This window comes from Monodelphis domestica, chromosome 3 (genome assembly GCF_027887165.1).
Source record: "Monodelphis domestica isolate mMonDom1 chromosome 3, mMonDom1.pri, whole genome shotgun sequence".
Taxonomy (NCBI): Eukaryota; Metazoa; Chordata; class Mammalia; order Didelphimorphia; family Didelphidae; genus Monodelphis; species Monodelphis domestica.
The window spans coordinates 477,235,272-477,259,084 of record NC_077229.1 but is presented as its reverse complement, the minus strand read 5'-3'; the positions used below and the strand labels follow the sequence as shown (position 1 = coordinate 477,259,084).

The 23,813-nt window shown below is 35.3% G+C and overlaps 1 long non-coding RNA gene across 2 annotated transcripts in view; it reads right to left on the bottom strand.

Annotated features, from left to right (window-relative positions):
• Positions 1–12,935: 12,935 nt before the first annotated feature.
• Positions 12,936–23,813, bottom strand: part of LOC103097505 (uncharacterized) — a 61,915-nt gene continuing 51,037 nt past the window's right edge. Inside the window, exons 2-4 of one of the 2 annotated variants that reach the window (XR_008917901.1) lie at positions 20,471–20,525; positions 16,762–16,901; positions 12,936–14,982 (exon numbers count right to left, since the gene is read on the bottom strand). This is a non-coding gene — a long non-coding RNA (uncharacterized LOC103097505). Of the gene's footprint in view, positions 16,902–20,470; positions 20,526–23,813 lie in introns of both variants that reach the window. The other variant, XR_008917900.1, reaches the window with a different exon arrangement.

The window sequence follows — 23,813 nt, the reverse complement described above, 5'->3', positions numbered from 1 at the left end:
GTATTTTACAAGCAGAGTAGAACAGGAAGTATAAAAAATTAACTCAGAACATAGTAGTATTATATCAGATCTATCTAAAGGACAGGCTCCTCTCCTTTCTCCTCACTACAATTCATGAGAGTTTTTCCCATAGAGAAAGATAATTGGGCAGTTGTCTATGATTCACAGATCAATTTGTCTGGAGTCTCTGGACTTTAAAGCTCCTACTTAAAATGGAATTTCACCTATCTGTTAGCTTTTAGCTCTTTTAAGTTAAAGCTCCTACTTAAAATGGAATTTCACCTATCTGTTAGCTTTTAGCTCTTTTAAGTTAACTTTTCTCTGTTACTGGGCTAGTTACCTTCACTGCATTTAGTCTACTTAGTTACATGGCAGATAGGATATAAAGGTGTGATTTCCAGAATGATAATAACATGATTATTTGAATGTCTTGCTAATTCAGTCAGTATTCTAATTGGCTTTTTAAAAGCCAATGTATTAACAAACTCTTATCATATGATACTTTTGGAACTTCATTTATTAATAGTGACACTATTTTAATTTACTTTGTGCCTTATGATTGTCTTGGAATTCAGCATGAAGGCTAAATGTGAAATAAGAGAAGTGGGATTGGTAAAGAGCAAATCTGTTCTGTGAAAAGAGCCCTAAATTTAAGATTACTCTGAGAATCCACCAGCAATCCAAATTAACAACCCATTACTAGTGTGACCAGACTATTTCCCATGTGGGTTTTATTAATAATAATATGTGAATTGTTTAAGGTTCTTCTAATTGAAAATATGAGCAAAGACTGAATAGCAGAGATTTCCTAGGAATTTTAACTGCCAGAATTCATGTTGTAATGTTAATTTACTTTAGAGACAGACAAAATCTAGTGTGATTTAAACCATGGCTTAAAATTATGAAATCTAAAGATTCCCTGGAATAGAACTTTTCTTATCTCCTTTTTATTTCTCTGTGCTCTCTAATCTCCCTTGAGGCTTTTTTTTTTTTACTGTCCAGTTTGAAGATTTGGGGGTTGTTTTTTATTTTATTTTTAATTTAAATGTATTTATTTGTTACATTAAAATACCCAGGCAACTCTCTACCTACCTGTTCTCTCCACATTAGAGAAGGCATCATTTGACAAAAAGAACTATCTTGCTTATTTCTATTTATCAATGCTTTCTCTGGAGATAAACATACACAAGTCAATCTTGAAGTAATATTTCTTTTGCTATCTATAATGGGTTCTTAATTCTGCTCATTTTCCTCTTCATAACTTCATGTAGGTCTTTTTCTGTTTTTCTTAAAAATTAACCTGCTTGTCATTTTAAATGGCACAATAGTATTACATCATAATGATATGCCACAACTTGTTAAGTCATTCCCCAATTGATGGACATCCCCTCAATTTCCAGTTCTTTGCCACCACAAAGAGAGCTGCCATAAGCATTTTAGAACATACAGGTTCTTTTCCTTTTTTCCTAATTAGCTCAGGAAATAAATCTAATCATTGTATTGCTGGTCCAAAAGGTATACACAGCTTTATAACACTTTAGACAAAATTCAAGATTGTCTTCCAAAATGATTGGATCAGTTGATAGCTCTGCCAACAGTGTATTAGTGTCCCCACTTTCCCACAGCCACACCAACATCCGTTATTTTGCACTGTTAATATTTTAGCCAATTCAACAGGTGTGAGATGATATCTCAGAGTTGTTGTGATTTGCTTTTTCCCTAATCAATTATGATTTGGAGCATTTTTCATATAATTATATGTAACTGATTTCTTCAAAACTCTTTGCTCATATCTTTTGACCATTTATCATTTGGGGAATGTACAACAAACCTTCAAACTGTCCAAAAGAATTTTGAAATTCAAGCTACAGTTTGACCTTGCCTTATTCTTGAATTGCCTCTCTCAGCAGATAACAGCAGCATATATATGTGTGTGTGTGTGTGTATGTATGCATACACAAATATACAAGCATATGTATATTTCAAGGTTTGCAAGTCACGTCATTAATATCTCATTTGATCCTTATAACAACTCTAGAAGGGAGGTACTACTATTATCCCTATTTTACAGATGAAGAAACTGAGGATTATAAACTAAGTGACTTGCCCAAGAACACAGAGCTAAGTAAGTGTCTAAGATTAGATTTGAAGTCAGGTCTTCTTGACTCCAGGCTCAAACTCTATACACAATGGTTATCTGACAGCTTCAAATGGGATATTGCAAATCAAGCAGATGGCAAAACAAAGTTAGGTGTGGTTTACATGTTAAACCCAAAGGAAGATAAATAGTTTTGAGTGAGGAGGATCTGAGTTTTAGAGGTGCTTATCAGGCAAGTACAGCTTTCTCTTTAAAATATCTTGCAACATTTCCCTATGAAATGTTTTCATCAAAGCATGTGGAGTTGTTATAGTTAAAAGAACACCTCAAAGTCACTAATTCACTTTACTTCAGAATATACACAAAAGATGAAAATCAGCTGAGTTATGTGCTGATTAATAGCAAGATGATTTCCACAGAATATTTTAGAGCAACAAATCATCTCTGAGGATAATCTAAAACAAACAAAAATTGCTTCTATTTTTATTCCTTTATGCCAGGAGAGAAGGAGTATATGGATAGTCTGAGGGATAAAGTTTACAACAGTATTTTCTATAGCTGTGACAGTTTAAGCACCTGTATTATTGACTTTTTTGCCTGCTTACCAGAACCTAATTTGGTGGTCTTCCTATCCCAAGGCAGCCTATAAGTGGACCCTTATAACCACTTCCAATGTGCTCTAAATTCCTCCACTTAACTTTTTTTTCCACAAATCTTATTTTTTCTTTTTATTTCATTGCTTTGGAATAAACTCAGCCTTCAGATGAAAAGAAGTTACCTGCTCTGAAAGCTGAAAATACCTTCTTAGATTACTCTTATGGAGCATAATCAGGAATTCTGAAGAAGCTTTAGACTAGGTGAAGATTCCCTCTCAATTTGGTACCTGCATGTTTAATTCCCTTTGCATCTGTGCTCCATAGAAGTCACATAGATTCTATGGTCTGAATTAGATGGAACTTGTCCACAGAAACTTTGAAGGCCTGAAAATACTTAAGGGATTGTAGAGAACCTTGATCAACTAACTGAGTAGTGAATGGTCCTTCCCCACTTCTTTGGCATTGGACTTCAGTGAGTTCCCCACTCCTTAACCCTTACTCTACCATAACGTCATTCATTCTAGAAAATCCATCTAGGCTTCTAGCCATAGAGGCAGGAAATAAATTTCTTTGTCCAAAAACAGCCTCTCTGTACTGGAAACTAGAAGACTGGGTTCTGATTCTAGTTCTTCTAATAATTTGCTATGTGACTTTAGGCAATCATTCAATTTCTCTGGGCCTTCGTTCTCTTACCCATAAAATGAATGGTGAACTAGGACCCCCACAAAAAGAAAATTCTATAATTCTCAAAAAAAAATTGCAAAAGCTAATTACAGAGCTTCTTTGATGACAACAGTTGATTTGAGCTCCCTTTTTTGGCTAGGGGGCTCTCTTTTCATGGGTGCTAAGGCCGCAGGGTCTCTGCTTCACCAAGACATAAATTTTGATGCTATCCTCTTTTTCTTCTCTTTTGTGCTAAAGAACTATTGACAGATGCTGCTGTTGACAGTAGGCAAGACCTCTGGCTCCAGCAGTATCAAAAGCAGAGTAAAACAGTTGGAGAACACCAAGACCCCCCTTTTACATTGACTTTTCTTTCTATATTCCTGTAGATGAGTTTAGAGATTAACAAGCAATGGAGCCATCCAATTAGTTATATTTTTCAAATCCCCTGTGGTTTGGAAGTGATATCTATCATTTTGTATATTGTTTGAAGCAGGCTATTAACTTGTTTTTACTCTATTAAAGGATTCTGTAGATACCAGAGTGGAGCTGCTTTTGGGGGAAGGGGGAGTAAGTAAGAAGGAAAAAGGGGCTAGCATTTTTATGAAAAAGTCAGGAAATACCTGCCTTAGATTATCCTTTATATTTTTAAGTTCTTTACAATAATTTTCTTTAGTCATTCCCTGAAGCAAAATAAAGCAGTGAGATTATCTTGGTTGACAGAAAACAAAGGCTGAAATGCTTTCAACCCCAACAAATGTAATCAAAGAAGAGATAGGTTTTAAAAAAATATTAACATATTAAACTCTCTTTCCTGATTCCTTTGAATATACTCAGACTAATTTAGGCATTTCATTTTTAAGTTAACATTTAAATACAAATCAATTAAGTTTACAAATTTCAAAGTTCAAAGGACAAATTTTAAAATTTGTAAATATGTTATATAAATTACATAAATGATATACAACTACTTTACTTGTTTATCTAAACACAAGATCAACATGTGAGAGAATATCAAAGTCTAAACAGTACCTCTTATGTCTAGTAATATTTCAAATGATTACATATGAAAAATCTTGAAATATTCACAAACATGCTTTAAAACAGTTGCAGTGTCATAATGGAGAAGGTTCTACTTGTTTATTTTGTATATATTTTGTCATCTTGGAGCACTTTCCATTGACAGTGCTACTCTATTAATAATTTCTTCAGTTTTCAAACCTGAAAATATAGCACAGCTTTGCCATTTTTTATTATTTAGATGCCTTATACTTTTCTGTTATGCAGTATGAGACTGGAACATACTTAAGTGACCAAAGGTTAACTCCCTACCCACCCTGTGGGTAAAATACTATAATTCATGTTTAGTAGGGAAGATAGTTTTAGTTCATATAGTTTCTTTCCCAGGTGAAATAACAGCAGATTGGTGCTCTTTGAACACTTAATTGCTGCAAGTTCTTAGACTTAGTAAACAAGCCAAATTGGCCAGAAACCAAATAGTAACCCAAACAGACTTCTTTTGATAAGATAAACATTGTAACCTTAAAATTCAGTTGATTTAATTTTCTAGTTACATGGAAATCCTGAGATTTTAAAAAACTTTTACTATTTTTAAGTGTACTATATATCCAAAAATACCTTGGAATGGATTGGGACATTTAAGAAAGAATTTTCATTTATCCAGCTTTCACTAAGTTAAAGGTCATTGTGTCTAATGCCTGACTCAGTAGATAAGTATCAGTGATGCTGGTACTATATTATTATCCTATGGGAATTTAACTTTAGAGGTGGACTAGTTCAAAAAAGAAAGTCCTGATTTACAAGGTCATGTTGTACTCTGTCATTTCTGCTTGAGCAACTATATACAGCTAGAACCCTAAATAGGGCACAATGAGCTTTTAATGCATAATATATCTGATCCTTTTCAGCCAATTTTTGCAAAATCTTGGAATAAAAATGCTTTCATAGGATTATGTCAGAATGTAAGAAGAACTTTAGAGACCATCTTTTCAGGATAGAATTTGATGTCTGCTGATGTATTTTCAGTATCACTATCCAATAAATAGTCTTGCAATTATTTTCCAGTTTGCAGAATAGTTGAGATATTTGATTTCCAAGTCTTTACTTGGTTTTTAACCAACCCCTTCCACCCACCACCCCCAACCACACCACCAGGTAATAAATATTGCTGGGTCAACCCCATCCCTTTAGACAAAGATAATGACTGCTGGATCAGCTCCAAATATGTGGATTTTGCTCTGTGTATTTAGAGGGTTTTAAATATAGGCATAACAAATGATGCTTTTCTTTGGGATGCTTCTACTTTAAAACTTTAACCAAGTATGAAGATTGTACAGTCAGTCTCCTATAGTCGAGTTAGTATTTTGCACAGAGGAAAATCCATTTCTCAGGCACAGATGGTATGACTGATCCCCAGGAATCTTCCAGATTTTATGGTTCAGAAAGGGGCTGAGACAGAAGACAGTGTAATCCATTAAACCATACAATAGCACATTGGCACAAATATTTTATGCTTAGGGATAATTAATATATTTTAGTTTTCCAAGCTCCTAGTTAATGATAACATATTGGATTTTTTAATGGTTTTCAACAGTGTTTCCATATTAGCATTTTAAAGTGCTCCATGGGCACTTTGCATTCTAGGAGCTTCTAATCTAAAATGAACAATGGTGATAAGAATAAAAGTATGCAAAGCTAAATTAGCCGCTAGTTAGCTATAACAACCCACAAGGACAAATACAAAATGACAAATAGTCAATTTATTAAAAAAAAGGCATAAAGAGAAGTCAGCTTTCTTATGTTTAAACACTTCATTCTCTGAGTATTAAGTGAGAGAAAAATGGGCTTAATGAAAAAATAGCACACTTTCAACAAATTCTTTCACATGGTAACCTGAGTGCTTTATAAATACCTATCCTCTAAGAGAACAGGTAGGGTAGTGGATAGAGTGCTGGTCTGGAGTCAGAAAAACATCTTCCTGAGTTCAAAGTAAGTGTCTAGCCTCAGATACTTACTAGCTGTGTGATCCTGGATAAACCACTTAGTCCTATTTGCCTCAGTTTCCTCATCTGTAAAATGACCTAGAGAAGGAAATGGCAAACAACTCCAGTATCTTTGCCAAGAAACCTTTAAATGGGGTCACAAACAATCAAACATGATTGAAAAATGACTGAATGACAAATATGGCAGACACTGTGCTAAGTGCTGGGGATACAATTAATCAAAGACAGGCCCTGACCTAAAAGAGCTCACCTTCCACAGGGGGAGATAATATACATAAGGAAACAAGGAAAGATGAGGGGGGAGGGGACGACACTAGATGGTACCCAACCTTGGATGGAGTTGAGACCAAGCAGAGGAGCAGAGGCAAAGTGGAATGCATTGAGAGTCTAGTTTCTGTCTCCTATAAAAGAAGGCATTGGTAAGAGTTGGGACCCTGTAGTCTGGTCCTCCAGTCAGAGGAGGCTAAAGGAGGTCAAGGCTTGAGTTAGGAACAAGCTGGTGAGTTTAGAAATTATGAGCTTATCCTGGAAGAGGCATCTTGTTCAGTAGAGTTGAGATCAGGCAGGGTAGCAGATAATCAAAGACAGAAGGAAAGGATTCATATCAACCAAGAATCAATATGCACAAAATAGTTATTTTTTGTTGGGTAGCCCAATTTATTCATGCCCATCAATTAAGGAATGGTTGAACAAGTTTTTCTATTTGGATATAATTTATTACTAAGCCTGGGATGATTTATATGAACTGACACAGTATAAAGTGAACAGAAGTGGTAGAAAGATTTATAAAACAATGCCAATTGTTATATTTTATAATTTATATTTTATATAAATTTATTATAAAATAAATTATATCAATTTACAATTTATAAAACAATAGAAAGGAAAACAACTGTCAAAGAATTAAGAACATTCACTCAATGACAAAAATTACTCCAGAAGCCTCAAGATGAATTATGCTTCCTAGCTCTTGGTAGACTAGAAATACAAAATGATGCACACATTTCCCCCCATGGCTAATACATGGATTTATTTTATTTGATTGTTACTTGATATAGGAAAGGGCTTTTGGTAGTTGAGAGATTTGAGGGGGATAGTTCAGTAGTGATAGTGATAAGAAAGAAAAGAGCATTAATGAAATGATAAAACAAATATGTAGCCAAGAGTAAAAGGAAGTTCTGAAGTGTACACAGGCAAGCAAGGTACTATTGGAACTACTGGGTTATATTTAATATTTACTTTTAAAAATAAACTGCATACAACAAAGATTCACAGTATCATATATACAGCTCTCTCCTTTTTTCTTCTTGGTATAAGGAAATATTCATGATTGTTGATATTTGTCTAGTTCATAATAATAAAAAAAAGTTTAATGCATAAGAGGTCTTCTCAGTAAAATTAGGAGAAAAGCAAGGATATTCATTGTGACCATTAATATTAAAAATTGTTCTAGACAAACCAGCTATAGCAATAAGACAAAAGAATTAAATTGGGAAAATAAGCATAGCTAAAAAGAAAAGAAAATGATCACTTTTTTCCATATTACACAGAGCAGTGAAAAGAATATTATCTGTGTAGTCAGAGGACCCGTGTTCAAATCATATCTCAGGTGCTTACTACCTGTGTGACCTTGTATAAGTCACTTAATTTTCCTAGACCTTAGTTTCTTCAAATGTTAAATAGTAAAAGTGAAGGGGAGAGAATCGATGCCTCTGAAATCCTTTAATGATACTAGCTATTATGATAACAGATAGATAGCATATGATAATTTAACAAATAACAAATTAGTTTAAGGAAAAATATTGGAGAAATAGTCATTCTTTATGGTTGGGCTATGAAGATATAATTAAATGCTATCTAGATTAATTACAGATTTAATATAATACTCCCCCTCCAAAAAACAACGAAAAACTTCAAGGGGTTGTTAAGGTTAAAAATCTCTAGGGACTGTATCTTAATTTATAAGTATTTATTAAATAACAAAAAGCAGACCAGAGAAAGAGAAGGTCTCTAGTCACATGGGGTTGGCCATTCCATTAACAAGCCTTCTCCAAGAGCTGTGAGCCAGACCTTCTCCATCTGAATTCCCCAGGGGAAAAAAAAAAGCCTTTCCCTCTCTCAGGATTCAAATTTATTCTATTAGTGATATCCCTTTCCAAAGCTTGAGGTTGGAGGACTCCAACTTCATTCCTGGCAACCGGTAGGGCTTTGGCACAAATGTTCTCTGGGTAAATAAAAAAAAGCAAAATGATGGGTCAGACTAAAAAGATTTCAAACCCTAGAATTTAAAGAACTCAGGCCAGGAGCACCTACTCCTGCAGGGTAGGAAGAGAGAATTTCTCTCTCCCTTCTCTCAGGCTCATCCTCATCAGCCATGGCCAGAGCAATGAAGCCATTCCAAGATGGAATTACGATTTTTTAAATTTTGTTTATTTTGTTATTTTATTATGTGCAGACACAGGGTCAAAATGCTGGAGGCACAGATGAGGAAATAGAAATACCTACTGCAGATAAACAGGAATCCCAACAGGGAGGTCACTTGCAGCTGCAGATGGAATAAAGGAGAATGAGCTCCTACAGCAAAGAATAAAGGGCTCCCCTCTAGTAGAGCTGCACAGAGATGCAGATTGGGGAACCCACTTGAGCAGTCTGCCGAGGAGTCATAGGGGGTCAGGGGCAGAAGCCTCAGGAGGACTCTCCAAGACACAATCCAGTGGTACCAGAATTGTCCACTGCCTTGGCCATATGTTGTTCCTACATCCCAAGTCATCAACTGGAAGGTGGGGATGGGAAGAAATGAATCCCTCTCTTATCCTTGTTCTTAATGAGCATGATTCTACTATGTAAAAGTATTTCTAGGCTTTGTTTACTGAATCTATTACAGGAGGTAGAGGCCACTTTTCTCATGGACTCTGTATGTTTATTGCCCCAGTTTTATAAAAGGGGAGAGAGGTCAGGGATCAGCCAGGATGGGGAAAAGGGGGGCAGGAAGGTAGAAGGAGAGGTGATCCGCTTAAACCTGCTCTTCTAGGCTCTTTAATGCTTGGCTGTGTGGTAAATAGTACCAGGGGGTGGGGGGTGGGGGGAGTTGAATAGTGATATGATTAAAATGATCCCAAGAGACTGATTTTGGGGTAAGAATACGAGTTTATTGATTATATCAGGTTTATTGATTAGGCCAGCATCATAATTGATGTAGGTCTCTACAGCTCTCTCCAAAACCAGGGATGATATGAGCTTTTATTTTTTTTAGGAACTCATTATTCAGCCCCAACCTTGGACATTATAAGACATCTTTAATTGGTGATAATTAATTAAGAGGTGGTCCATCAACTTACCCACATCATGGGGAATACATACACAGGTAAAGAACCCTTGCTCCCTTCAACACCAACCAAATTCTATTTAAAAAAAAAAAAAGACATTCTTTGGGATTCCTAAGGACAGAGAAAATGCAAAAAGGCAGTGGACTAGATGGTATCTCTAACCCAGATCCCAGACAAAGGAATACACAATATTCCTTCCTAATACATAGGAATTAATACAGTATATGAAAAATAAAATCTCACATGCCTTAGTAAATACACTTGACAAGGGATGTCTGACTCTTGGAAAGCACACCAGTGAAGGCTCCTAAGATAAAGTATTATAAGTCTTTCTCCATAAAATACCCCATAACCTGAGGGACCTGCTACCTTCTGGGTACCCAACTTACAATGCTACTACATGTTGGAGTGGATATAAACCAAGAGAGGATGCTACACACACAATGGTCTTACTTCTACTTTGATTTTTCTCTTGTCCCCAGTGTAGCTTTAAAAAGTATTTATTTTTCATTTTAGTGACCATTAGTAATTTGGGGGGATGTCTATCCCAAGCATGTGAAAACTTCCCCTAGTGGAATGAGCAGATGAGAACAATTGATTCTAATGGCCATGAAGGTGACTGAAGGAGGTACTGGGTACTGCCTAGAGCTTGGTTGAAAATCTAAGATGCCAAGTCCACTGCATCTCAGGCCATCCCCACTCATCCTAACTTTTGTCTTGCCCTTGTATTTTGATGACTCTGGAAGAGTGAAGCTGATGACTTTGTGCAACTCTGCCTCACTGAAATCCAATTCATGCACAATTCAGGACACCTCCCCCCCCCCAATGTCATTAGTCCTCTTCAAATATGAAGGACAAACAACAACAATGTTATAGAGCAGCAGACTCCAAAGTGAGGTGCTCACTATAAAATGGTGTACAAGATGATTCATTAGGGTGAAGGAAGATATTACAATTTCCAATTCTTTTTATTTTTATCTTTAAAAATTAAACAAATAAGCTTTACTAATTTCTAATGTATAGATTGACATTAGATACTTGGTCCATATTAGATAATTATTTGTTTCATACATTATAAAAAGTATTCTGGGAAAAGAATGGGAATTATACAATCTGGAAAGACTGACAGTGAAACCATTTGTTAACTTTCAGGATATTGCAACAATATTGTTTTAGTTTATCTTAAGTGGATTTACATATATTGTCTAATTAATAATCTAATTAACCTACAAATATTATCTAATTCTCAGTAAATTTTCCCTCACAAGACTGCTTAAAAAGACCCTGGCAAAAACACTAGGGATTTAAAATAAAACTAATAATGTGAACATAAATGAGAAAATAATGGACATGAGAGTTCTACTCCTAATATGAACTCATCAGCCACATTACAACATTTTAAAATGGCAATTTAACCATGAATATAATGAAGTTGGACAAAAATAGTCAAAATTATCAAAGTTATTTGAAACATATGTATACATATATTTATAATCACTATCATTAAGTGATTAATCTCACTCTAAGTGTATATTAAGCCTTGTGATATTAGCTACTGATTATATGAATATAACATAATAAGCTAGATACTTTAAAACTAAGCTGCTGTTACTGAGAACCATGAGTCATCTATAAAAAATCTTTTAACTGCACAAATATAAGAAATAGAATTTTCTAATTTATTTTAAAATCTTCCATGTGAAAAGTAGCAATAAGTTTTGAAATTATTTGTTAAAAATATGTAGAGAAATATAATAACTTTCCAATTAGTTTATAAAAAGAATTGATTGATATCAATAAAAAATCAAAATTTAATCACCAAATTTTGCTGGGAGCCATCAGGCCACAATGTCTTGACAAGCCACGTGGAAGCCAAAAGATCACAAAGTGACTCCTTGGCAGGATGGAATCACCCACTCACCCCCCTCTGTATGATTTCTCTCATCAATATCCCTTACTAACGGAATTGATATGATTATTGTTCTCTCCCTAGTCTCAGAAGGAATAAAATAAGAGCAAAATACTTGTACACTACTTCACCAAAATATCATCAAAAGATCAGACTCACAAAACCAAACCCAAAAGACCATCATGGGTTAACTTTTGTTTAGGTATATAATTCCTAGCAAAAGCTGTGCCCATGAAGCCATGCCCAGAAATCCCTTACTCCCATGCTCTGAAATTTATTCTCCTAAGCCAGTACATAAATCATACATAAGGAGAGGCCTGTACAATATGCCTTAGTATACCATGCCTCATCATGCCTCAGTGACTTGAATTACCAACCAAAACCTTTCTTGGAAAACTGTCCAACAAATTCTGAAAAATGATTAGTCTAATATTAAATCTGAATTGTGTTTCTAGTACCTCCTTGATCTCTCCACTTGATTGTTGATTGTCTCTAGAATTTCTGATTGATTATTTAATTTTATTAAAGGTAATAAGTGATCTTCCTTTAGTGTCTGTAAGCTCAAGCTCCTCACAAGTTAATGAGAAAATTAAGCCACCTGTGATGAAACAATTTATCTTGTGCAAAACCTTTGTGTAACCTGTCAGAATCAGTAGTTACAATATAAGTGTATAGAATAATCTCAGAATGTTAATCAAATGATTTGTTAAAAGTTAATGTATCACTTTTCCAATTATCTTTATTTGAACACATATGGTGAATAATGTAGCTGTATGCCAAGAAAATGGGTAAAAAAATAAAAGCTAACTCTGGGCATGGTGAAGCAGCCATTCCATGCAGAACCTGGCCCCAGGCAGTTACACATACACAGCTTTCTTCCATCTTTTATTTCTGCCTTGCTGCTCCGCCTACCAAGGACTCCTGAAGCCTTGTACTGTGCTGGACCCAGGATCGCGGCAAAATTTCAACCAAAAAAAATCTTTATAACTGTTCATGAATTTATAACTGTTCAATGAAACTTGGAGAAAAAAAACAGGCAAAGCAGCCAATTGATAAATTCTTCCATTGTTATTTCAAAAATTTTATGGGGTATCTTTTCTACCTTTGACAGCCATTAAAATCAAATATTAGAATGAATTAAACTAATCTTTAAATATCAGTGAAAATGCTTCATAGTTTTAGTGAGAGCAAAATGGTATTTTATACTGTTAATAAAGAAAATAAAATGTTAATGTCTACTTTATACTAATCTCATCCTTTTAAACTTATAGTTTTGCAAATGTCTTAGAATGCATATAACATTAATAATGCAGAGGTTACCTTTATAATAATTAAACACATATATATTGATGGCATGTGTTCAGACATTTTTTGACAGAAAAGGGTATATAATTCTTTTTAAACTTAGAAATTGCTTTTTTAAAGGATTCTTCAAAGATTTTGCCAATTACTTATACCTCAAAATGTTTCTATTCAATTTAAAGAAGGAGGAAATTTCCCATATCATTATAGAACTAAGCTTGGGGGGAAGGGGGCACAGAGCCTTTTCTACTGTGAGAATTTGTTTTTCATATACTTTATCCTATATATGTTTTAGGAAGAACCAATGCATATTCCAATGTCTGGCATCTGGATCAGAAATATCATCTAAACTACTACTTTTTGCATTTTCTTTGCCCTTGGAAATTCCAAAGAATGTCTTCCTTTTTAATGGCATTTTGTTTTTTAAAAATGAAGGGGAGGAGGGTTTTTCTGGTGTACACACAAAATTTCACCTGTCAGTTGGGAAAGGGCTGAGGGTCTGATGGACCACCCCTTAATTAATTATCACCAATTAAAAATGTATTGGGATGTCCAAGGTTGGCACTGAAAAATGAGCTCCTAAAAATCTATTTATCAGGCTGCCTGATACAATCCAGGTCATCTTTAGTTGGGAAGGGAGCTATAGACCTATATCACTTTATCAGTTAAGATGCTGGCCTAATCAATAAACCTGATGTAATCAATAAACTTATATTCTTACCCAAAAAGCAGTATATTGAGATATTTTAATCATACCACAACTCTACTCTCTCCCCTATAAGATTAAAATTAATATCCAATAACTCCAAGTATTATATTTTTAAAGTTTATTAATAATCACTTGATAGTAGAAAAAGTACAAGAACAAAAGTAAAAGCCTAAGTAAAGCCATGTGAGAAAAATTTTCTTGCCCAACTTTCCTAGTCACAATCAGGGAAGTAGAGAGCAGGAGGAGCTACGTCAAAATATATTCTCCCTACATAAGGACATAGGTAAACACATAGATGGGATGCTGAGATTTAGAGTCCTGGGGTGCAAAATTCTAATTATAACCCCTCCCCGTGATTCCATTGGAAAATAAGCATGTAGAAATCTCTAAGATTTACATGCCTACTTTCCCCAATGAATCATTACACATAACCTTATATCTCTAAAGATCTTTAACTAGAGGTATATACAATATTGCATTTTCTAAGGGGAAATTACAATAATTTGAGGATAATAGGGAAGTAAAAGAGAAAGAGAACATAACTAATGATTGCTAGGCACATTGACAAAAAGCCAATTGGGGGCAGTCCCTTTTGGCATATGAGTGTACATTCAAAATAAAAGCATTCAACCCCTCACAGTTCAAATCCATTACATCCCAAAGTTCACTCTGGATCTTTTGGTGCAGTGCATGGTTTCTACAGGCTTCTTTATGGCACTTTCTCCAAACAGTTCACTTTCTTGATTTGGGGAGGTAGCAAGTTTCTTATCCTAAAATTACTCTCAAACAATAGGATAATAATACAATGCCCCCTGAGAATGGTGTTGACCAACACAGGGCTGATTTATGAGGTATATGGACCAATTGACAAAAGAAAATAAAAAACATTAAAAAAAACTCAAATAAAAGAAAAGGGGAAAAAATCAAAATCAAATTGTATATAAAGATTCTGAGTAAGCCCATAACAGGTCCTAGAATTGGGGCCCAATAAAATGATTTATGTTCTACAAGCCTGTAGGACCACCCAATCAGCAGCCAAGACTATAGAAAATTACCACACTATGAAAGAGAGAAAAGGGACTAGACTTTGAAGGAAAAAAGGGAAATAGCATTCCTGGGTCTGATTTTACCTTCACTCACAAGATTGGGGGAGTCAAAATGGCAGCCAAACTGAGGTACTTTGTCTGAATCTGGCATGGGGAAATCCTGCATCTGACATTGTCAAACAGTCACTTCCTTGAACCCCAAAACAAATCTTCTGTCTTGGTGCAGATTCTCATCAATACCATCAGTATTGGTTGATCTTGATCTTGTGCTTCTTGGCACTGTATAACAGTTCTTTTGTAATCCCTTCTTCTGAAATCAGACACAACTATTCGTCAAAGTCCCATATTAAACAATCAATGTCAGGTTTCCATAGTCTAAAGCTTTTGGGTTTGCATTAATATTAGGGCTAATGAATATTATAAACTTATATTAGTGCAAAATAAAAAAAAAACATTAATACTGACTGCTAAAACTATAAGTACAAAAAAATAAGAGGAAAGAAAATTCAAATATCCTATTGCACATGAAAGGAAAAACAATAATAAATTTTTTAAAATTCATAGTGCACATTCCATGAGACACTGTGTTAGCCAAGCAGAGGCACAACACAAAGATTTCTCACTCAAAAATGAGATTATTTCCTTCTTAAACTTGGCCATGATCCACAGTGTGAGTGTACATGATTTTTTAACAAGCTTTATAAAAACAAAACAAAACACAGTAGTACAACAGCTAAATCACATTCAAAGAAGTACCCAAATCCCCCAAACCATAAGAAATCATAAAATTCTCCAAAAGTTACTGATACAGGTTGTAACCAATTTGATGGAGTACATTCATCATCATCTATGTGACAATTAACAAAGGCAAAAAGATATAAAAGGTTGCATAGTTAATATGTGACCTCAATAGATCTGGTGACAAACCCAGTATATTTAAGGACTTGTGAGTCCTTAAGTCACAGAAAGGGTTTCCCCAACTAGACTATAGGTTTTTACAATGGTATTATCTCCAGTCTAGGCATAGAACAGTATAAATAAAGATAGTAGAACAGTACAAATAAAAACAGTGTAACAGAACACATAGCTAATAGCCAAAACACAATAACTTAAAGTGACATAGTGTAATAGACTATTTTAGATTAGATTAATATGTAAACTCAAGAACAAAATTAAATCTTAAAACAATTAACAAATAGAATATATGTGACAGGATGTGAGCAATGAATTCAAGAGTCCTTTTCTCCAATTCCAATAGCTGCATTATAGAGACTTCTTCACTATTTGGAGGGGAACAAATTGAAACAGTTTACATCAATAACACAAGGGAGTCAGAAAAGGCTTAAAATTCACCTCGAGACTCTTTAATGATCCTTCCCCTCCTGAGTATCATCATTCATCTAGATTCCTTTGGTCATATTCTGGGGTTCCCCATACCCACACTGAGCATAGTGTGGAAGAAGAACCCCATATTGGATATGTTGCAAAGACTGGGCAGCCAAAATGGTAGGAAGATGAATCTCTCCTCTGAATCTCGAGATTACTCAAGCTATCAACTGCAAGATATCCTATCAATACAAGAACTCCCAGGAACTGCAGCAAGAAAAGACATCCTAAAACTTTGAGCTGTGTGAGCTCAGTAATGCTCTCCAGGAATGGGAGCTATTTGAGATATAGTTAGGAAACTGGGCTATGCTTGCAATCCTACTTATTAAATTGGTTGTAAATCTATTTCCTGTTCATAGGTGGAGCTAGCCTAGTATGTAATGGCTAAGAGTAAAAACCTCACAAGGAATATTTGGGAGAAGAGCTCTGTCCCTTCCCCTCCCCAGGGGTAAAGCCAGTGGTCCTGTGACACCTCAGTCCCCATTCCCACAGCCAGGAGCATGGAAGAGCCACTGGGTTAGCTAGCCTGGGGTTGAGGTGGATAGTGTGTATTGGCTGCTCCACATTGTGTTCCCCTGATGAAAAGCGGCTAGCAGGACATGTCCTTTTCTACTTTTTCAAGGATAGAAATGGCAAAGTAGCAGACTTGAGACCCAAGTGGGGGGAGGGGGGAAAGGGTAGCTTAACAGGATTTGGATCTCACCCTTCCAGCAGGAAAAAGAAGTTGCTTCCAAACAGCTCTCAGGTACTTCCAAACAGCTCTCAGACCTTCAGTCAAACAGCAGCAGTAGGGAGGTCATGGCATGGGAGGGGAACAATGGCATGAACTGCAGTAGCTTGTGGCTAGGAGAAATGGCAGAAGGCTTATCTGTTTCACCAAGGAGCCCCAGGGCAGGGTGGCCAGACAAAAAACAAACAAACAAAAATAGCTTGGCAAAGAGCAGCTTATCAGAAGGAACAAAATTTATCTGCTCCCTATTCTTTACTCAAAAACTTTCTTAAAAAAAATTCAAGGATTCTGTTCTTTTATGGTTGGTCAAAAATGTAAGATTAAAATTAATATACAATAACTCCAAGTGTTATATTTTATAAAGGGTATTAATAATCACTTGAAGTAGAAAAAATACAAGAACAAAAGTAAAAGCCTGAGTAAAGCCACCTGAGAAAAATTCTCCTGCCTGGCACTCACCCAACTTTCCCAGCCATGATCAGGGGAAAAGAGAGAGGGAGGAGCTATATCAAAATATATTCTCCCTACATAAGGACATAGGTAAATACATAAATGGGATGATGGGATTTAGAGCCTGGGGAACAAAATTCTAATTATACACCCCCTCCTTCTTATTCCTTTTATCCCCTCATGGCTGATCACTGACCTCTCTCCCCTATCATCACACCTATGAAAGGGAACTCAGAATCCTTGTTCCATTTGGACCCTCAGACCCACTCCCCACTTCCCAAAGGTGTTAAGTAGACCTTCTCTACCACCATCCCAAAACCTAGAATCTGATCTTCTAATGTACCCATAAGATCTTACCATCATAGGGGCTCCACCCTTGGGACTTCTGAGAGTTTCCCCCCACCCTTCACTTGAACTCTCATATGTGTTATCTCCCTCAAGAAGTATAAGCACCTTTTGAAAATAGAAAACTTCCATTGCTTTTCTACTTGTATCCCCTGTTCTTAGTAGTGATTAGAAAATAATAAGTAGTCAATAAACACTTTTTATTTGTTCTGGCTCTTTCTCTCCTTATTCCTACTAAAATTCATTATTCTTAAATGTTTTTCTAGTTCTAAAGGCAGGACATATCCTTTCCTACTTTTTCAAGGATAGAAACTGCAAAGTAGCAGAGAAGAGGAAAGAAAATGCAAAGAACAAGATTGAAATAAAAGTTAGAAGAACAAGAAAAATGGTCAGTCGAACAGGTTTGAGCTGATGGCATTTACTTATACTCTCTCATTTCCACTATAAAAGTCTTGAAACTGATCATTAATAATGACATTACTGACTCATCTCTTGCCCTATGAACAATTTCCTATGGAATGAAAACTATGATATTCAGAAATAATCTTTTAATTACTCCCCTCCCCCCATCTATTTGGCAGTAATTAGATGAGTTAATTCATCTCCCTTATATTTGCCTTTTTAAGTTTTTAAGTTCATTCATGGAATAAGCATTAGTAAAAATGTCTACTATATATTAAGCACTGTGGTACTTGGGATAGAAAAACAAGAAATAAAATCTATAGTGAACAAGGAGTTACATATTTTAAAAGAAAAAAATAACAAGTACACAGTTAAGTAAATACACAGTAATTTCTTGGTGTGTAATTGGAAATCTTGTGCCTTTGAACTACATTTCCCAGGAGCCCATTGATTTCCTATTGTTACATGATGACATAGACAGGAAATAAATTGGGTGGTCTTCGGTAGCTAGAACTCTTTCCTTCTTGGGTTGGGATATTGGTGAAGCGGGCTGTTTGAGTAGGTAGATTAGCCATGGGCATGTGGTTTTATTTTGTTACTTCTGTTGATTATTAATAAATCTTATAAAATATAATATTTGAAGTTACTGTATATTAATTTTAATTTTTACATTGCGGAGGGAGAACAGGATATGCCAATATAAGCCCCTCATGTAAAAAACTAGATTGAGCCATAATTGAAGCTAGAAGTTTTATAGGACAAAAATGAGGAGGGGGTGCTTCCCAAGCATAGGTGACAGCTTGTGCAAAAGGCACAGAGACCAGAGGGGGAAGTGTGCTATGGAGAATAAGTAAACCAATTTGTCTAAAACATAGATTACATGAAGGGGAATGGAGAGTAATGTGCATGAAATAGTTTTCCTAAGGAGGGAGAAGACATGGTCACATTGTTGTTTTTATGGGCAACAAAGAAAGAGGCAATCCAAAGGAAAAATAAGAGAAAAGGGAAGATTGTGGGCAAAATTTGCCAGAGAAGATAAAGTGAAGGATACAAAATAGAGGTGCTACTCTTGATGAAGAAAAAGACTACCTTTACATCAGAGAAAGGAGGAAAGAATAAGGGCCTGGGGGGAGATATGTAAAGGAATTTTTTAAATTAATTTATTTAGTCAATTTAGAACATTATTCCTGGTTATAAGAATCACATTATTTCCCTCCCTCCCCTACCTCCACCTAAAGGGATTTTTTAAAGAGAGGAGAAGGTAGGGGTAATACAGATTTGAGATTTGGCAAGTTCTAGGTAGTGCTATGGAGGCAAGAGATTCATGTGAAGAATAAAGTATATATTTGAATTAGATTAAGGCTAAAAATTGGAAAAGGAGAAAATGACATATGTAGCTATGAGAAAATAGAGGAGATGGCTTAAAAGTCAAGATGTGTAATGGTGTTTAGTACAATGAATTTTATATTCAGGGCTCATATTGATTCATACAGTGATCATTTTTATTTTATTTTCCCTACTGAATTATTTTTATTTCTGCTGTCCCTTTGACTACTTCTAAAATATGTTTATTAAATGCTAAAGACAGTGAGGATATTCCCTATGTACTTTAATAGCATTTATGTAATGCTTCAAGGTTTACATAGGGCTTTATATGTCATCTCATTTGATCCTACAACAATTTAAACTGAAAGAACAATAATAAATGTTAAAATAGAATACTATGTAATTATATTGATCAAGTGTGACTTTGAAGAAAGGGTGAGAAAATTTTGCTCTCTTCTTTTCTTCCAGAGATAGAACATGAGTTGAGTTGAACTCTGCATTTGCTGTCAGATGTTGATAGTTTGATTATTTTTTCTAAACTGCCCATTTTTTCTTTTTTCATTTTTTAAATTTTTAGGAGTGGTTCTTTAGATCAAGGATGAAGGCAGGATATATTTGGAAATGAAAAAAGATATCAAAAGAAAAAATGCCAAAGAAGGTTAGTATAGCAATTAAGTAATCAAACTGTTCTTTTTGAAAAACAATTTGGATTTATGTGGGGAAAATAGCAAATAAATAAATAAATAACACCAAATAAATGGAAAAGGAGTTACAAAAAACTCAATTAAGAAAATAAGTCCTCAAAAAATAGAACCAGTCTAATGGAAAAGGAGATACATAAGCTTGCTGAAAAAAAATAATTCCTTAAAAATTAGAATTAGGCAAGTAGAAACTGACTCCATGAGGCTTCAAGAAGCAATTAAACAAAATAATAGAAAAATAGAATAAAATGTAAAACTTCTCATTGGAAAAACAACTGACTTGGGAAATAGATGACAGAGAGATAACTTAAGAATTATTGGACTGTGTAAAAATTAAAATTAATGTGCAATAATAAAAATAATATATTTTAGGAGATTTATTAATGATCATTAGAAATCAAGGAACAAAGAGAATACAAAATAAAGACCACATGCCTACTCACCACCGCCATGCTCACCAACAAGGCCAAGAAAAGGGTGGGACCCTCCGTATCCCAGCCAAATATTCCCTGTCTACAAGAGTACATAACAACAGGAAGTCAGTGGGCTCCCAGAAAATGTAGTTCTTTTTTAGGGTAACAGATTTGCAATTATACATTTCCCCCTGAGATCTGTGGAAGACTAGTCTCTCCAATGGATCTTATAAACATAACCAACTTGTAAATTATTTGAGAATAAGAGGAAAAGAGAACAAAACCAATGATTGCTAGACACAATGGCATAAAGCTAGTTATGGGGCAGTCCCCTTTGGCATAAGAGTATACATACAAAACAAATGCATTCAACCCCACACAGTTCAAATCACCACTTCCCAAAGTTTACTCTGGATCTTCTGGTGCAGTGTGTGGTCTTTGGAGCCAGAACACTTGATGTTATATACTTGATATGGAGTATGTGTTATAAGGAAGTCCTGTATTCAACATATGTTAAACAGCCACAACCTCTAGTCTCACACATAATCAAATCCTTGTGCTCTTTGCACAGAATGTCATCAATCCATGTAGGATTGGTTTGGTCTCATTGACCTTGTGCTCTATTGGTACTATGCAAGTAGCTTTGTGCTTCTTTGACACTGTGCAATGGCTTTTTTTGTATTCCCTTCTCCTGGAATCAGACAGAATCATTAAGCAAAGTCACATAATTTTTTTAAACAATCAATGGCATTATTTTTATAGTCTAAAGTCTCTTGGGTATGCATTGGCATTAGGACAAATGTATTATAAACTTATATTACTGCAAAATAAAAAAAATTTAAAAAAATCTTCTCAATACTGTTGACATGTGCTTCAAATACAAAAAAAAGAGAGAAAAAATAAAACTCAGATACTATTTTGAAACATGCAAGGAAAAACAATAATAAAAGAGTTTTAAGAATCAAAAATATATAGCTTAAAATCATTGACACACTGTCAGCTAAGAAAAGGTAGAATACAAAGGTTTCTCACCCAAAAAATGAGATTCATGTCCTTTTTAAACTTGGCCATGATCCACTAATAGTTTTTTAAAGAATAGTAGTACAACAGGTAATGCACATTCAAAAAGTATCAAAATTCCTAAAGTTTTAATAGCCCATTTAATTACAATATCAACCCACTATCATATAGGATTCACATGAGTCGGCTGTGTGATATTTACAACTAATGGATACTTTTCACAAGTTTTTCAGGTATAACAATGTTTCAGCCTTGGCTGAGATATTAAAAAAAAAAATCTCTTACTGCCATCATTACAAAAATGTGGCAGAGGAGTCTAGAAAAAAACCAAACCTCTGTACTATTGATGTTGGGTCTAAAAAAATGTCACCAAGAATCTAGATCATTCTGGTGGAAGGGTAGAGTGTACTGAATAGTTACAAATGGGAGATGCTCCCTCTTGGGAGCCATTCAGTGGGACCATGCCCTGTGATCAACTTCCCAGCTACTTTGGTATGAGACTGTTATGTTCCATCCATTCACATTTTTACATTATTAGTGTTTCACTTCAGCTATTAAAAATGGACCCCTTACCTCTTGTTACAAATATCTCAGAGGTAGGCAAAATGATCAGTCAGAGCTTTTGGAAGAAAAAATCTAAAAATCATGTCTAAAGACCCCTTAAAATTAATTTGAGATATTTAGCTCAATAAATTCTCTAAAGGTTGTTAAACAGGTTGATGGAGTCCATAATCACCTATGTGACAATTTAACAAAGCCAAAATGAAAGAAAAAGCTGCTTATGGACTTTTACAATATTTTGTTCAGTAGTTATAGGGGGAAAGTAACAGACTATATGTAATAGTTAAAACACAGTAGATTAAACTGATTCAGTGTAACAGAATAATATTGAATACATTAATATAAGAACTTAAAACAATGGAATTAAATCTTAAAGTAGACAATCAGCAAAATACAATGAAATACAGAGACTTTCATAAAACAATGGAGTCTGAAAAGGTTTAAAATTTTCACCTCCAATCTTTTTAAAGTTCCTTTCTCTATCCATTCAGATTCTTTTTGTCAGAACTGTGGTATTTCCCATAGTGAGGAAGAACATGGGTTTGAGGAATCTCAAACTGGATGAATCTTAGAGACTGGGAAGACCCAAAAAGCAAAGGGTTGTAGGGAGATGAATTTCTCCCCTGAATCTCAGGCAAGATAAGTAAAAGGATGAGGAGTAGAAAGAAAAAACATATTAAAACTATAAGCTGTTTGAAATAGTCAAGGTACTGCTCTTTCATAGAATGTGCCAAGCTTGCAAAATTTTTACTTCATATTTGAAAGATTAAACTTCTTCCCCTTCCCCCCTGAAGTAAAATGCTAGGGAACAGTTTGTTTCTCCAATCAGACAGAGAGGGAGTTAGGAGGCTAATCATTGCCTAAGGAAAATACATCCCCGGTTTTTGCCATTGCCTGGAGAGTGGCTCCAAGTTTGTGAGTTCCAAAGACACAATGGCAGCTACCAGCAGTCTGGGGCCAGGCTGGGACTGGGGCTGGGGCCAGAGCAGGAGGAGGAGGAGCAATCAGGATTAAGAAGATCTGTTGCAGATGGCTGGGACAACCCAGAAGACTGGATTGCCAGCAGTAGCAGGAGCAGGAGCACGAGTAAGAAGCAAGCCATTGAGATTTAACAACTGAATGGAGCAGAATCAGGAGCAGTAATGCCAGAAGCAGCAGTGAGGAACTGAGGAACATGGGCTCAAGAATATGGGTGAGAGAAGCAGTTTATCTCTTCTCAGCCAAGAATACCCTGGCTAAAAATAGCCCAGCTGGTAGGGAGGGCAACCAGGCAAAAGGTGGGAATGGCAGTAGTAAAGCAGCAACTCCAAAGAGAGTTTGGAGTTCTCTCAGAGTTTGTGGGGGGGGGGGGGTGAGTAGGGAGGGAGGTGAAAAGCCTTGGCAGGAGAAAGGTGGCTTAAAGATTTTTATCTTGGCTATCTTAAAAAATTGAGAGTTTCTTCTTTGACTAGTGGTTTCCATCAATGTAATAATTAAAATTAATCTCAAATAATAAAATATTATATTTTAGAAGATTTATTAATGATCAATTATAAATAAAGGAATAAAAGGGATACAAAATAAGGACCACCCGCCCATGGTTGATTAGCCATTTCAAAGTCCCCACTCACCACCACCATGCTCACCACCAGGGCCAAAAAGAGCATGGGACCCTAATATCCCCTGTCTACAAGAAATACATAATGACAAGAAGTCAGTGGTCTCCCAGGAATTATTTTTTTAGTTCTTTTTTAGGATAACAGATTTTCAATTATACAATTGAAATCATAAGCAAATCTGAAATTCTAAAAATCATAAGCAAAAAAAG